Source organism: Sarcophilus harrisii, chromosome 3 (genome assembly GCF_902635505.1).
Source record: "Sarcophilus harrisii chromosome 3, mSarHar1.11, whole genome shotgun sequence".
In the NCBI taxonomy this organism is placed as follows: Eukaryota; Metazoa; Chordata; class Mammalia; order Dasyuromorphia; family Dasyuridae; genus Sarcophilus; species Sarcophilus harrisii.
In genome coordinates, this window is record NC_045428.1 from 181,184,251 (window position 1) to 181,199,614 (window position 15,364).

The 15,364-nt window shown below is 36.7% G+C and overlaps 1 pseudogene; it reads right to left on the reverse strand.

Moving 5' to 3' along the window:
• The window catches only part of LOC100926647, a 120,787-nt pseudogene that overhangs the window by 91,933 nt on the left and 13,490 nt on the right, over positions 1-15,364 (reverse strand).

A 15,364-nucleotide genomic window follows, 5' to 3' on the forward strand; every position in this document is an offset into this window, starting at 1 on the left:
ATAGAAAGACTGGTCCACAAGGACTGTTACAAGATGTGGCCTCTCATTAGTTGTAAAACCTTAAAAAAAAATATCCAGACACAATATCTAGTAACCGATAGATGACCAGACTAAATTGGAAACAACAAGGTATGACATAATTGCATTAACAGTTTCTTATTGACCATTGCTCTGATTATAGAAATCAGTTACAGGAGGAAACATTAACTACAAACCCAAGACATTTTACCTCCAATAACAAATCCCATTAACCAAAGTTTTGGATAAATCCTGAACAGATATTTACCATAACCTTATATTTATACAAATCAGTTTGCTCCTTTTAGCCAAGAACCAGGTAGCTACAACTTGATAAAAAAACAACAAAAACAAAAAAACCAAAAAACGTCTGGAACAGTTTAGAGGGAAGGGGGAGGAGAGGATTCCACATGGCTGCCCTTCCCTCACTCTACCTCCAAAGAGGCAGGGGGGAGGGAAGGCAAACTAAACTGCAGCCTAGATTAAGTAGGTGCTCCATAGTTGAAGTAGCAGAGAGCAGTAGGGGGTGGGATGGGGTGAGTTCAAATCTTCACCTTTGAAGACAAAAGATTCCTACCCCACCCAACCTTTAAAGTCGCAGAAATCAGTGGGGTTTAAAGCATAACTTACAATGTTATAATATAAGTAACTCTGAACCAAATTAAATACAGCTTTCAATTCTCAATAATCTAAAACTGCTTTTCCTATCAAATTTCAAATGAAACAGCATAATTTTTCTTTCTCTCCCTCAGACCCCATGTGGTCATTATTCCCAATGGATTTCTCCTAAGCTTCAACTTGGCCAGAGTTGAAACCTTCAGAAAAGTCAGATCTTTTTTGCTACATAGTTTACCTAATAGGCACATGACCCCTTTCAAGCAAGTTAACAGAACTTCTTTAACAAGCTATTGTTCTTTTAAGATGTTATTCTTAAAGATAACTAAAGCTAACCTTCATAGGCAACAGTAAAATTATTTCCCACAATTTTAAAACTGCCTAAAAGAATACTCAGATGATGAACCAAATCAGTTCCAGTGGAGCAGTAATGAACTGAACCAGTTACGCCCAGCAAAAGAACTCTGGGAGATGACTAAGAACTATTACATTGAATTCCCAATCCCTATATTTTTGCCTGCTTGCATTTTGGATTTCCTTCACAGGCTAATTGTACAATATTTCAGAGTCCAATTCTTTTTGTACAGCAAAATAACGATTTGATCATACTTATTGTGTATCTAATTTATACTTTAATATATTTACTATTTACTGGCCATCCTGCCATCTAGAGGAGGGGGAGGGGGGAAGGAGGGGAAAAATTGGAACAAAATGTTTGGCAATTGTCAATGCTGTAAAATTACTCATACATATAACTTGTAAATAAAAAATTATTTAAAAAAAAAGAATACTCAGAACAAATCTGGCATGCAAAGGCAATAGTAAAATTATTTCCCAAATTTAGAATCATCCTAAAATTCCTAATCAAATGTTTTCTTCAGCTGGAGTTTAGAATTATACTAAGTACAGTTACAACACTGAAATAACCAATTCCCAAATTTCTTGATCATTGTTCTTAAACTTAACAGAGCTCTTAAATTAACAAAACAAACAAATTACACAGAACACAGAACACACATAGACTGCACAGTCAAAACATTTAACACACAGACCAGGGGCTACCTGGAAAGAACAGCCTTGAGGGAAGTTGTCAGCTCCCTCCAAATGGTATTTTTTTGTTTTTTGTTTTTTTTAGCCAGGTGGTGTCTTTAAAAAAACACACCAAGATTTATACTCTGGAATGCACAGATGTATCTTAGACACATATTTAGTCCCCTGCGTCCAGAAAACCATACTCCCAGAATTTATGCCAGTCAGCATTTCATAATTCTGGGAATCCAGATGTAATATACAGAATAGAACAGGTCTTAAGACTTAACCAGATGGTACCCCCAAAGGTAGCCAGACAGACTTACTCTGTTGTGGCTGAAATGGGAGTGTCTATCATCAGGCTGTTGTGGCTGGAACCTGCTTTCTTTCCAGAGGCTCTGGGGAAAAAAAATCCAGGGGGACCAGCCTCTCCAGGCCAAGAATTCAAATCTGCAGTCACCCTGAGGCCCAAAGCAGAGACCAGAAAGTCTTATCTCTAATCCTGCTCATTTTCTAATAACTCGCTAGGGAGCTCCAAAATGTAATGCTGGAGAATCTGAGCAAGATAGAGCTTAGAGAACAATTTAATAATTTATTTAATGGAGAGATTTACTGGGACCAAATGGATCCATGGTTTGTTTCCAGGGCTGAATGAGACTATCATCTCTAAGAATCCGGCCGTGAATGTCAAACATAAGATTCTTTTGTAAGGTAACAAGAACAATGACATAATGGGGGAGGTACCTGGATGGGGATGACCTAATGAAGAGAGGCACCTAGGATGACATAATAGGAGGTACTGGAAAGGCTCCTGATATTCTAATGATGTCTAAAATGGATAAAGACCTTTATCCCATCAAACATAAAGAGGGAATGAATATAGCCTAAGGTCTAAGATATAAGACCTTTATCCTAACATTAAGAGGGAATGGTTATAACCTGAGGCAGAGTAACTGAATAGGACAATTAGGGAAACTGGGTCAGTACAATAAAAGAGAATTGTAGCACAAGAGTAAGAAAAATATAACTGGGTTTTTCCCCCAACATTCTGACATTTTGGTACTCATATAAGGCAAGTTTTTTCATCATGTTTTTCCACATGACTTTTATAATTGAGAGAAGATTCCTAAGAAAAAGAGGATCAAGTTGGGCTTATAAAGAACTGCCAATACTAAAATATATATTTTGTTCCAAATGCAATCACCCTATCATGTCATTATTCTTCATAAAAATAAATGACACTATCTTCCCATTTTGGAAGCTGTCTGTCTGCTAACATCTAGACATTTTTGAATGTCTAATCTAGATTGTTGAAAAAATTATACATACCTTTTCGTTGTCATGGAAAGAGAATCAGAACTTAAATAGGCATATTTTATTTTAAACTACTGGCTTCTGAATCTTTGTATGGTAGTTGCACATTTGAAGTTTTGTATAAGATTCAGTCTATCATGATTAAATTGTAGAACTTTTAGTTGAAAGGATTGAGATTCAGATTATGTATCAAGTACTCACTGTGTGTCCTTGAGCATGTGATGTTACTCTAAATCTGCTTTTATAATAATGAAATAATGAATACATGATTAATATAATAATATTGAAATTGTAATGATGAAAACATCTACCTCATAGGGTCATTGTGAGGATCGAATGAGATAATACATATTGAAATATATGAACCTTTAATCCTATATAAATGGAAGCCATGTTAGAGTATCTATAGCTGGCAATATGATAATCAAAGGCACACGGTCAGAAGGTATCTGTTAACCCATAGTTTATTTCACAAAAGATATCCATAGTCTTATTCCATTTTGTTGGGGGAGAGGGGGAGGCTATGATTCTGGATGTCTGGATGGTGACAAATTCATCTACAATGTGTGTGTGTTTACAGAGCTCAGTCATTGTGGGAATTAGACTGGGTGTAGGCGAGAGGCTTATCAAATTGTTTGATAAAGATGGAATTTTGCTAAAAAATAAAAAAAAGGACTTCAGTGAAAAATGAGAGAAAGAAAGAGAGAGAGAGAAGGAGAGAGAGATTCTTATTAGAGATGAGGCAACAGGGAAATGACCAATTACCAGAAGAGAAGCATGGAAAGAATAATGATAGAGGAATGAAATCCACAAGAGTCAGAAGAAACATGTGGGAAATTTCTGTTGTTGAATCTCCTGAGTAAACACAGGCAGATAAGATTTGACAGTATAAACAATTTAGGTTGATAAGTCTAGAAAGAAATGTCAGTTTTCACTTAAAAACAATAACAACAAACATTTTCTTAATGAAAATCCATTTTTTTTCTCTCTTTGCCCCTCATAATACATAGTTCAAACTCATAAAAGATTTTTCTCTTGGATAAGCAAATTGGTGTTATGGAAATACTTAATCAATATATGCAAACTATACAAATCTCAGGGTCTGCTAAGAACAAACCACCAACTTGAATCTGAGAGGTCCTGGTAATTTTCTTTTATATCTTGCTTCTCAGAAGGTCCCTTTCTTGGCCCAATAGGAAGTGGTTAAGTGGCAAATCTTCCACAGACTCTGTCCTCAAGAGAATATAGGTTGCTGGAGTTTCAAGGATGAAAAATGTGGGATCCTGAGATAGTTATGATCCAAAAGGAAGCTAAAGATTAAGTTTCTTACAGTTTAACCTATGGGAGTACCTAATTTGTTTATTAGTTACTACTTACACTGCTGATACAGTATATGTTTTTCTTTTGCTGGTCTTTCCTATCATAGGATCTATACTTATCAATTGTATAGCAACAGATATATGTAGTTAACAACATCACACTATAAAAATGTTTATCATATTACTGAAAGACAACCTACACTAATTCACAAAATGGAGGTTTAAAACAGAATGATTATTTATGTTAAGTCGATCAAGCTATTTCTATTATTTTATTAATATGATAAAGCTCATTCTCACTCTTCCCCACACTCAGTGAAAAACAAAAACAAAAGTTTTTGTTTTTTATTATATTGTAGCTTTTTATTTACAAGATATATGCATGGGTAATTGTTCAGCATTGATAATTGCAAAATCTTTTGTTCCAATTTTTCCCCCCCTTACCCCGACCCCTTCCCCCAGATGGCAAGTTGACCAATACATTGTTAAATATGTTGAAGTATAAGTTAAAAACAAAATATCTATTCATGTTCAAACAGTTACTTTGCTGTTCAAAAAGAATCGGACTTTCAAATAGTGTACAATTAGCTTGTGAAGGAAATAAAAAATGCAGGTGGATAAAAATAGAGGGACTGGGAATTCTATGTAGTGGTTCATAGTCATCTCCCAGAGTTTTTTCACTGGGAGTAGCTGGTTCAGTTCATTACTGCTCTATTGGAACTGATTTGGTTCATCTCATTGTTGAAGAGGGCCACGTCCATCATAATTGGTCATCATATAGTGTTGTTGTTGAAGTATATAATGATCTCCTGGTCTTGCTCATTTCACTCAGCATCAGTTCATGTGAGTCTCTCCAGGCCTTTCTGAAATCATCCTGCTGGTCATTTCTTATAGAACAATAATATTCCATAATATTCATATACCACAATTTATTCAGCCATTCTTCAGTTTCTGGCCACTACAAAGAGGGCTGCCACAAACATTCTTGCACAAATAGGTCTCTTTCCCTTCTTTAAAATCTCGTTGAGATATAAGCCCAGTAGTAACACTGCTGGATCAAAGGGTATGCACAGTTTGATCATTTTTTTGAGTGTAGTTCCAAATTGCTCTCCAGAATGGCTGGATGTATTCACAATTCCACCAACAATACATCAGTGTCCCAGTTTTCCCACATCCCCTCCAACATTCATAGCCACACAGACCGGAAGTGTCTCTGCCCAGGGAAGCGCAGTGGTGCTGTGGAAGTTCTATTGCCCCAGGCCGAGTCCCCCTTGTACAGATTAGAGGCTGCCCCAGGCTTCACCTCCCTGCCATGCAGATTTGTGACTGTTCTGGGCGAAAGTCCCCTGCTGCAGAATGTAGCTGCATAGCTGTGCTGTGGCCTGTGCTGGTTCACTCACTTCTAGTTTTGGATGGGTATAGCCAGATCCTGTTAGGTTCTGGCGTTTTTTAGTGTATCCTCGACCTTTGGCTTTAATTTCTCTGCTGGTCTGCTGCTTTGCATGCAGAGCAAAGCAGTCAGCCTATGGCAGAGTCATCTCTAAATTTTCTAACCATGCAGGCCACCCCTGCCCTGTTTGTTCAATATGCTAGCCTCTAATTCTTTATCCCTGTTTGCACTGGTCTGTTCCCACCCCTCAGGACAAATCTTTTCTGGTGGTTTTCCAGATCATCTTTGGCTGGTAAGTTTTTGTACTTCTAATCTTTGTGAATTTTACCAGTCAAATGCTATTTTTAAGGCTGAATTTAATAATTGGTTGTGAGGGTATGAGAGGAGCTTAGAAAGTCACATGTGCCTTCTCTGCCATCTTGGCTCCACCTTCCTCAAAAACAAAATTCTTATAAAAATATGCATAATGAAGCAAAATAAATTCCCATATTGGCTGTAGGACCTTTACAAACTTCCTCACTCTTACTGGATAAAATAAGAAAGCAAATACAATTTGTTTTGAATCTGCTTTTTTTGACTATCATTTTTCTGTTAAGAGGTAGGTAGCATGTTTCGTTGTGAATACTCTAAAATCATGATTGGTCATTATATCAATCAGAGTTCTTAAGGCTTTCATTTTAAAAATATTTTGGGTTTAAATTTTTTTATTATTTTATTTTTTTGGTTATACATGTATATTAACTTTTGAAATACATATTTCTTTATGAATCATATTGGGAAAGAAAAATCAGAACAAAAGAGAAAAACTAAAAAAGAAAAAAAGAACAGAAGTGAACATAGCATATGTTGACTTACATTCAGTCTCCACAGTTCTCTTTGGATCTAAGATGGTGTTTTCTATCCAAAGTTTATTGGGATTGCCTTGGATTACTGAGCCTCTGAGAAGAACCGAGTCTTTCATAGTTGATCATTGTGCAATCTTACTGTTACTATGTACAATGTATTCCTGGTTCTATTTGTTTAGCTCAGTATCATTTCATGTATATCTTTCCAGGCTTTTGTAAAATCACCTTGTTCATCATTTTTTTTTTTAATAGAATAATTATATTCCATTACTTTTATAAACCATAACTTATTCATCCATTCCACAATTGATGGGCATCTACTCACTTTCTAATTCTTTGTCACCATGAAAAGAGCCACTACAAACACCTGTACACATGTGGGTCCTTTTTCCTTTATGATTTCCTTGGGATAGAGACCTAGTAGGGCCACTACTTGGTCAAAGGATAGGCACAGTTTTATAGTCCTTTTCACATAATTCCAAAGTGATCTCCAGAATGACTAGATCATTTTACAACTCCATCAATAATGCATTAGTATCCCAGTTTTCCCACATCCCCTACAATACTTGTCATTATCTTGCCCTGTCATCTTAGCCAATCTGAGAGGTGTGTAGAGATACCTCAGAATTGTCTTATTTCTCTAAACAACTATGATTTAGAGCATTTTTTTCATATGATTATAGATGGCTTTAATTTTATCATCCAATGTTAGGAAAACTATTAGCATAATTGACTATATCAATAACCAAATTAGCAAAAACGATCTGATCATCTCAATAGATGCAGAAAAAGCATTTGATAAAATCAAATATCCATTCCTATTAAAAACACTTGAGAGTATAGGAATAAATTGATTTTTCCTTAAAATAATCAGTAGCATCTGTTTAACACCATCAGTAAGCATCATATGTAATGGGGATAAACTGGAATGATTCCCAATAAGATCAGGAGTGAAACAAGTTTGCCCACTATCACCATTACTATTTGATGTTGTATATACTAGCTTTGGCAGTAAGAGTTCAGAAAGAGATAAACAGAATTAGAGCAGGTAATGAGGAAACAAAATTATCACTCTTTGCTGATGATATGATGCTATACTTAGAGAACCCCAGAGATTCTACTAAAAAGCTATTAGAAATAATCCACACTTTTAGCAAAGTTGCAGGATACAAAATAAATCCACATAAGTCATCAGCATTCTTATATATCACTAACAAAATCCAATAGTTATAGGTACAAAGAGAAATTCCATTTAAAGTAACTGCCAATAGTATAAAATATTTGGGAATCTATCTGCCAAGGGTAAGTCAGGAATTATATGAGCAAAATTACAAAACACTTTCCACACAAATAAAGTCAGATCTAAACAATTGGAAAACTATTACATGTTTTTGGATAGGTTGAATAAATATAGTAAATATGACAATACTACCTAAACTAATCTATTTATTTAGTGCTATACCAATCAGACTCCCAAAAAACTATTTTAATGACCTAGAAAAAAAAACAATAAAATTCATCTGGAAGAAAAAAAGGTCAAGATTTTCAAGGGAACTAATGGAAAAAAAAAATCAAATGAAGGTGATCAGTAGCTGTACCAGATCTAAAACTATATTATAAAGTAGTGGTTACCAAAACCATTTAGTACTGGCTAAGAAATAGACTAGTTAATCAGTAAAATAGGTTAGGTTCAAAGAACAAAAAAAAATCAATAACTTTAATAATCTAGTGTTTGACAAACCAAAAGACCCCAGCTTTGGGGATAAGAATTCACTGTTTGACAAAAACTGCTGGGAAAATTGGAAATTAGTATGGCAAAAACTAGGCATTGACCCACACTTAACACCATGAACCAAGATAAGGTAAAAATGGGTTTATGACCTAGGCATAAAGAATGAGATTACAAATAAATTGGAAGATCATAGAATAGTTTACCTCTCAGACCTATGGAGGAGGAAGGAATCTGTGACCAAAGAACTAGAGATCATTATTGATCACAAAATATAAAATTTTGATTATATCAAATTGAAAAGCTTTTGTACAAACAAAACTAATGCAGACAAGGTTAGAAGGGAAAAAATATACTAGGAAAACATTTTCACAGTCAAAGGTTCTGATAAAGGTCTCATTTCCAAAATATATAGAGAATTGTCTCTAATTTATAAGAAATCAAGCCATTATCAAATTGATAAATGTTCAAAGGATATGAACAATTTTTAGATGAAGAATTGAAACTATTTCTAACCACATGCAAAGATGCTCCAAGTCATTATTAATCAGAGAAATGCAAATTACGACAACTCTGAGATACCACTACACACCTGTCAGATTAGCTAGGATGACAGGAAAAGATGATGCTGAATGTTGGAGGGGATGTAGGAAAACTGGGACACTGATGTATTGTTGGTGGAATTGTGAACACATCCAGCCATTCTGGAGAACAATTTGAAACTACACTCAAAAAATTATCAAATTTTGCATACCCTTTGATCCAGCAGTATTATTACTGGCCTTATATCCCAAAGAAATTTTAAAGAAGGGAAAGTGACCTGCATGTGCAAGAATGTTTGTGGCATCTCTCTTTGTATTGGCCAGAAACTGGAAACTGAATGGATGTCCATCAATTAAGGAATGGCTGAATAAATTCTGGATATGAATGTTATCGAATATTATTGTTCTGTAAGAAATGACCAGTAGGATGATTTCAGAAAGGCCTGGAGAGACTTACATGAACTGATGCTGAGTGAAATGAGCAGGACCAGGAGATCATTATATACTTCAACCACAATACTATATGATGATCAGTTCTAATGGACATGGCTCTCTTCAAGAATGAGATGAACCAAATCAGCTCCATTTGTTCAATAATGATTTAAACCAGCTACACCCAGCAAAAAAACTCTGGGAAATGAATGTGAACCCCTACATAGCATTTCCAATCCCTCTATTTTTGTCTGCCTGCATTTTTGATTTCCTTCACAGGTTAAGTGTACACTATTTCAAAGTCTGATTCTTCTTGTGCAGCAAAATAACTGTATGGATATGTATACATATATTGTATTTAACATATACTTTAATATATTTAACATGTATTGGTCTACCTGCCATCTGGGGGAGATCATGGAAGGAAGGAGGGGAAAAATTGTAACAAAAGGCTTTGCAACTGTCAATGCTGAAAAATTACCCGTGCATATAAAAAAGGTATAATAAAATAAATATTAAAAAATTATCATCTGAAAATTGTTTTAAAACCATATCAAGAATTTCAAGCAATATTTCATATATTGCTTTTTTGCTGAGGCAATTGGTGTTGACTTGCCCAGGGTCACACAGCTGGGAAGTATTAAGTGTCTGAGGTCAGATTTGAACTCAGGTCCTCCTGACTACAGGGGTAGTGCTCGATTCACTTCACCACTTAGCAGTCCTAAGCAATATTATTGCTACTGTATTTTGTGCTCCTGGTTTTGCTCCCTTCTTCCCTCTGCATCAGTTTATATGTCTTCCCAGGTTTATGTGGAATCATCTCCTCAATCATTTTTTTAAAAGACAATAGCAGTTCATCATATTCACATAATAATAGCCAGCATTGGTATGAAACATTAAAATTTGCAAAGTACATTATAGATCTTATCTTTTCACCCTTACAGCAACCCTGAAAGGTAGATGCTATTGTTATATAACTCCCTTTTATAGATGAGGATGTGGAGGCAAAAGTAAGTTAGTGACTTATTTCAGATCACACCTTCAGGTCTTTATGGTTCTAGCACTGTATCACCCCCTTATTTTTTTTTTTTTGACTATTTGTTTTGCCATTTGCCTTGTCACCATAAAAATAACTTAATAAATATTTCCATTCATATTATTTCTTTTCCTCCTTCTTTGGAGTATAAACTTACTAGTGGCACAAATTGGGCAGGCTTGGTAAAACCAGCCAGAAGGAGAAGGGATGTACCCCCTTTCTTCTGCAAGGGTTTTTTTTTAGGGACTTGGGGGTTTTCGTTGACAACCTTGCAATGGCTGCAGGACTTCTGTGTGTTTGATAGGAGTGAAGTCAGTACAAGTGTCTACTCTCATTCTCTTCCCTAGTTCCAAAGCTCTGATTAGGGCAGAGGTCCCAGGAGGCAATGGTTTAAGCCTCTATCTTGCCAGCGAGAGTCCCCACAGAATAACTTGCCTTTGTATCCCCATTTTCAGCAGTGAAAGTGTTTAGTAGCCTAGAGCCTAGGGTGCCATTGAGAGTCACCACAGAATAAGTTGCCCTTTCTTTCCCATTTTTAGGAAAACTGATTTCTCTCTGTTGGTGGAGTCAGGGAGCAGGATAGCAGGATTAAGGGTGTGACACATCCAGAGAGTCAGGTCAGGTGGGAGATATCTATTAGATCTCCTATCAAGTCACTGATGTGCTTTAGCTTTTAAAATGCTGTGGACCCCAGGTTTTAATGGCTGTCCCAAGATTAATTTTGAGGCCTCTTCAATTATGAAGGCCTTTTCAAAAAAAAGCAGCCACTGCTCTAAGGCAGGATGGCCAATTTAGCAAAGTACACAGCTACTGTGAGGCAGGGTCTGGAGGATGGGAGTGGTCCTGCCTGTCAGGGCTGTAGATCAAGCTTCTCCAAATCTTTCCAAATGTAGTTAAGATTCTCCAAATCTCTTAACTGCCTGTCTAAAAGTTTGTGCTTAAAAAAAAATCTCTGGGGGTCTGAGAAGAGAATTGGGTCCTCAATCTCATCATTAAATCACCAAGTTGGCTAGACAGAGGAGAAATATCAAGACAGGTCCTAACCCCTCCTCCCCCCCTTACCCCCCAGGGGTAAGAGAGACCATAGGGTCACAGCAAGAATGAAGGAGAAGCCCCTCCCATATTACCAGGTATTGGGCTGTCCTAGTAGAGCAAGGGGAAACTTGATCAAGCCCCAAATTCTTGTCAGAGGACACTGAGGGAGGTACCAAGCCGCCACCTTCTGTCGGGTTGTCGTGGTGGAGAGGCAGTCCCTCATGTTCGAACTCAAGACAGGACCTGGGGAGTCTCCTTGAACAGTTTCCATGATACCTAGAGCACGAACCTCTGGGGTCCCAGCCTCAGTCCGGGAGGGATTTGCATTGAAAGAGGCACCTCTGCTAGGAATGTTTTTTCCCAGGAGGCAGAAGTTGCCTCGAGAAGAAGAAAAAGAGGTGGGAGTCCCAGGTTTTAGTTCAGGTGAGAGAGATAGAGTTAAAGAGCCAACAACTGTTTGTAACAGCAGAGTGGGAGAAACTCGAGGGCTCAAAACTGGCTTCTCTTGGTTCCTCCTTTTATCTCCCCAGGACAGATCAAGGAGGGTGTTGGCCTTTGGACATCTGAAAAAGTTGGGTGGGGTCCCCAGAGGAGCCAGGTTTCTCCTTGGTCTGGGTGGGGGTTTGGCTGAGTGTCTCAGCCATTTCTGCACAAGGGCAGAGCTTAAAATTGGAATCCTTGGAAAAGCTTGAAGTTCCAGGATTCAGCTCAGATGAGAGAAAAAGGGATTTAGGAGTGCATTGAGATGCAAAGGAAGGTTCCTTTGCCTCTAGAGGGGCTGGATGGAGGGAGTCTGATTCCCTTGCAACAAATCTAATCAGCATCTTATGCTTTCCAGTTTTGGGGTTTTTCCCAAGCCAAGTTGGTCTTTGCTTAAGGAAAGATTTTTTTTTTTTTTCTGTTTTAGAAGCAGGGGTGTTTTGTTTTATTTTTTGGGAGGAAAAAGCCTTAGTTTCCCCCAATTCTATAGCTTCTTGTCTGTCTCTAGATGTCTTTAGAGATAGAAATCTACAAAAGGAGGCCTTTTGTCAGAGACAGCAGGTATTCTTCCTGAGAGAATACTGCTCAAGCCTGGGGCTTCAACGACTCAATCCTACCCAAGTATTTGAGTGTCCACTATAGAAGAGTGGGGGAAAATGTTTTTGTTTTTTGTTTTTGTTTTTTAAACCTTGTGCAGATTTAGGGGTTTCCTGTCAGTCAGGAAGCCAAATGATCAGGTTTGGCACAGGACAGAGAGTTGTAGGAACCCCCTTTGGTCAGCCTGCAGGTCCTTCTTAAGAACTTGCAAACCTGAAAAGTTAGACTGGCAAAAGAAATTTATTGTTGGAACTGAGAAGCCAGCTTTTTCTAGGAAGACTGACTTCCTCAGAGGCAAGGTAAAGTTTCTAGTAGAGAAATCCAGACAGATAGAGGGTTTTGCCTGTTAGGGAAATAGGTGAGAGAGATAAAGCAGGATTAATGCTGAAAAGAGAATATCTTCTCAGCCGGCAGAGGGTCCTCGAAGGCAGCTATGCCAAGGAGAGAGAGAGGCTCCTTGGCATGGCATGTCCTATTTTTGGCCCTCTACAAGGAATAGAGGTTGACAGAAATCTAGATCTCCAGCATGAGCTAAGTAGGAGTGGTCCTGGACTCAATTAGTCCCACCAAGATAAACAATGAAACCACTTTATCTTGATTCCCCTAGGGCAGGTCTTTCTCAGGAGAGAGTTCAAGGAGTTTTTCTCCTTCAAAGAGTTCTCAAGTATTTATCTCATGGTCTCCCCCAAGTCAGGACAGTATTGGGGTTCCCTATATCATTCTGATACCAAGTGACTTGACAACAATTTCACAACTAATAATAATTTGAGGCCATATTTGAATTCAGGCACTCTATACTTTAGACCCAGCACTCTGTCCATTGCACCACCTAGCTGATTCTTTTGAAGTTTTTTGCCTTTACAATTGCAAAATTAAGATAAATATTGTTTCAAGTCAATACATCTTTCCTTTAAAAAATAGTTCAAGCTTTAGAATTTGGCCTTTAAAGTGTTACTAAAATTTAATTTTCTAATCATATATATATACATGTATATGTGTGTGTGTGTGTGTATACATATACACAAATATTATTGTTGTTTAATGTCAAATTTATCTTTGAGTTTCTCAAAATTACTTGCTTTGGTTATTGCCCATGGCAAAGCATCCAATATGAACAAGAAAGGCTATAAAACTATTCATGAGACAGTTCTTGACTGCAGTTCTTCCTCTCCTAGTCTAAACAGCTTATTTTTGTGATAACTGTGAATACAAAACTTTTGCACAACTGATCAGTGAAAGGCTCCTAAATTATCTGTTGGCCCATGAAATTGGGAGGCAGAAATCACAGGATTAGAATCCCTGTTATTCTGTATATCCTCCTGTCTTGGGTTGATCCAACAAAAGTCTTTTATTCTAAATATGTACCATAATTAATTTCATTCACTAGATTTTTGTTCTCATTCTAAACAAGCAGAAATGTTCAAATAAGATGGAACATTTTCTAGCTCGGCCCAGAGGAGGTGCTGATAGGAGTTGCCTTTGGAGCGGCAAAGGATACTTTATGTACATGTTGTAGGACTGGTTGTCCCTTTGTCATATTCAGGGAGTCACTAAAAATAAAAAAAAATAAAAAATAAAAAACAACAATTCAATCTGGGAAAATGCAAGGCAGGGTACAGGATAGTAACCAAATCCAGGAAACAAATGAAATACAGACACAAGCTAAGCATAAATTGGTCTAAAAAGAAAAGAAAAAAATAAGACTTGGAAGGACAAAAAGGTAAGAATGAATCAGTGATAATCTTACTAAGAAAGGAAATGTGAAACTGTGCTTCATTAAGAGAAACATAACAACCAATAATCAGGAAGTAATCCTGCTGCTATTTTCAGCAAGTGCCTTATTAAAATGCTAAGTTTAGTTTTCATCTCTTTGGTTTTTGTGGAGAAACACTGCAAGATGGAGAATAATAAAAGGGATTTACCCTATGAGGAAAGGTTAAAGATAATGAGGGAAGAAGAAGTGCTGTCACACACACACACACACACACACACACACACACACACATGCTCATTGTTCATAGGATCAGAGATTTAGAGTTAGAATGAACCTAAAAGATCATACATTGTAGCTCAAATCCTTTATTTTACGGAGGAGGAAACTGGGACTCATAGTTTTACATTTTTCATTATTTTCTTGCTCCTTCCCTTTTGCTATTGGAGAGTTATACCCCAACAAAGAAAAAAATCAACAAAACTAATAAATATATCAAATAAGTCTGACGTGTGTTTCATATTTGCAATTTTCCAAATAGAATTGACTTTTTATTTCTTTTGATTGGAGCTAAATAAATCATTGTAATTTTGAAGCATTCAGGTTCTATTGTTTAATTCTTTCAAATAGCATTTTTATGGACATTATATGGATTGTTCTTTCAGTTTCTGCCTCACTTTTCATTTGTTCATGGAAGTCTTCCTTTGTTTTTTTTATTCATCATTTGATCTCTTACTATATAGTACAGTAATTAATATGCCATTAAATTCATATACCACAACTTTTACAACTATCCTCTCAACAATGGATATTTATTTACCCCTGTTCCTTGTCACTATAGAAAATTCTACCATAAATATTTTGATATAACAGATTTTTTTCTTTTTGTTATGCATAACATTTATTAAGTGCCTATTATATTTAAGGATTGGGGATATAAAGAAAGAAAAAAAAAAGCAGCCCATTTTCTCACAGAGCACATAGATCAATGAGGAAGATAACATGGAAACAACTGTATGTATAAACAAAATATAAACAGGACAGGAAGACAGTAAGATTAAGAACAATTGACAAAGGCTTCTTGCAGAAGGAAGCCGATAAGACTTGAAGGAAGCCAGAAGATGGGGGTGAGAAGGAAGAGATTTTTAGAAACTGTGCTCAGTCAATGAAAATTCCCAGAGTGGGGAGATATCTGGTTTGAAAAACACAAAGGAAACCAATGTCACTAGATCACAAAATATATATGTATGAGTGTGTGTGCGAGTGAGTGAA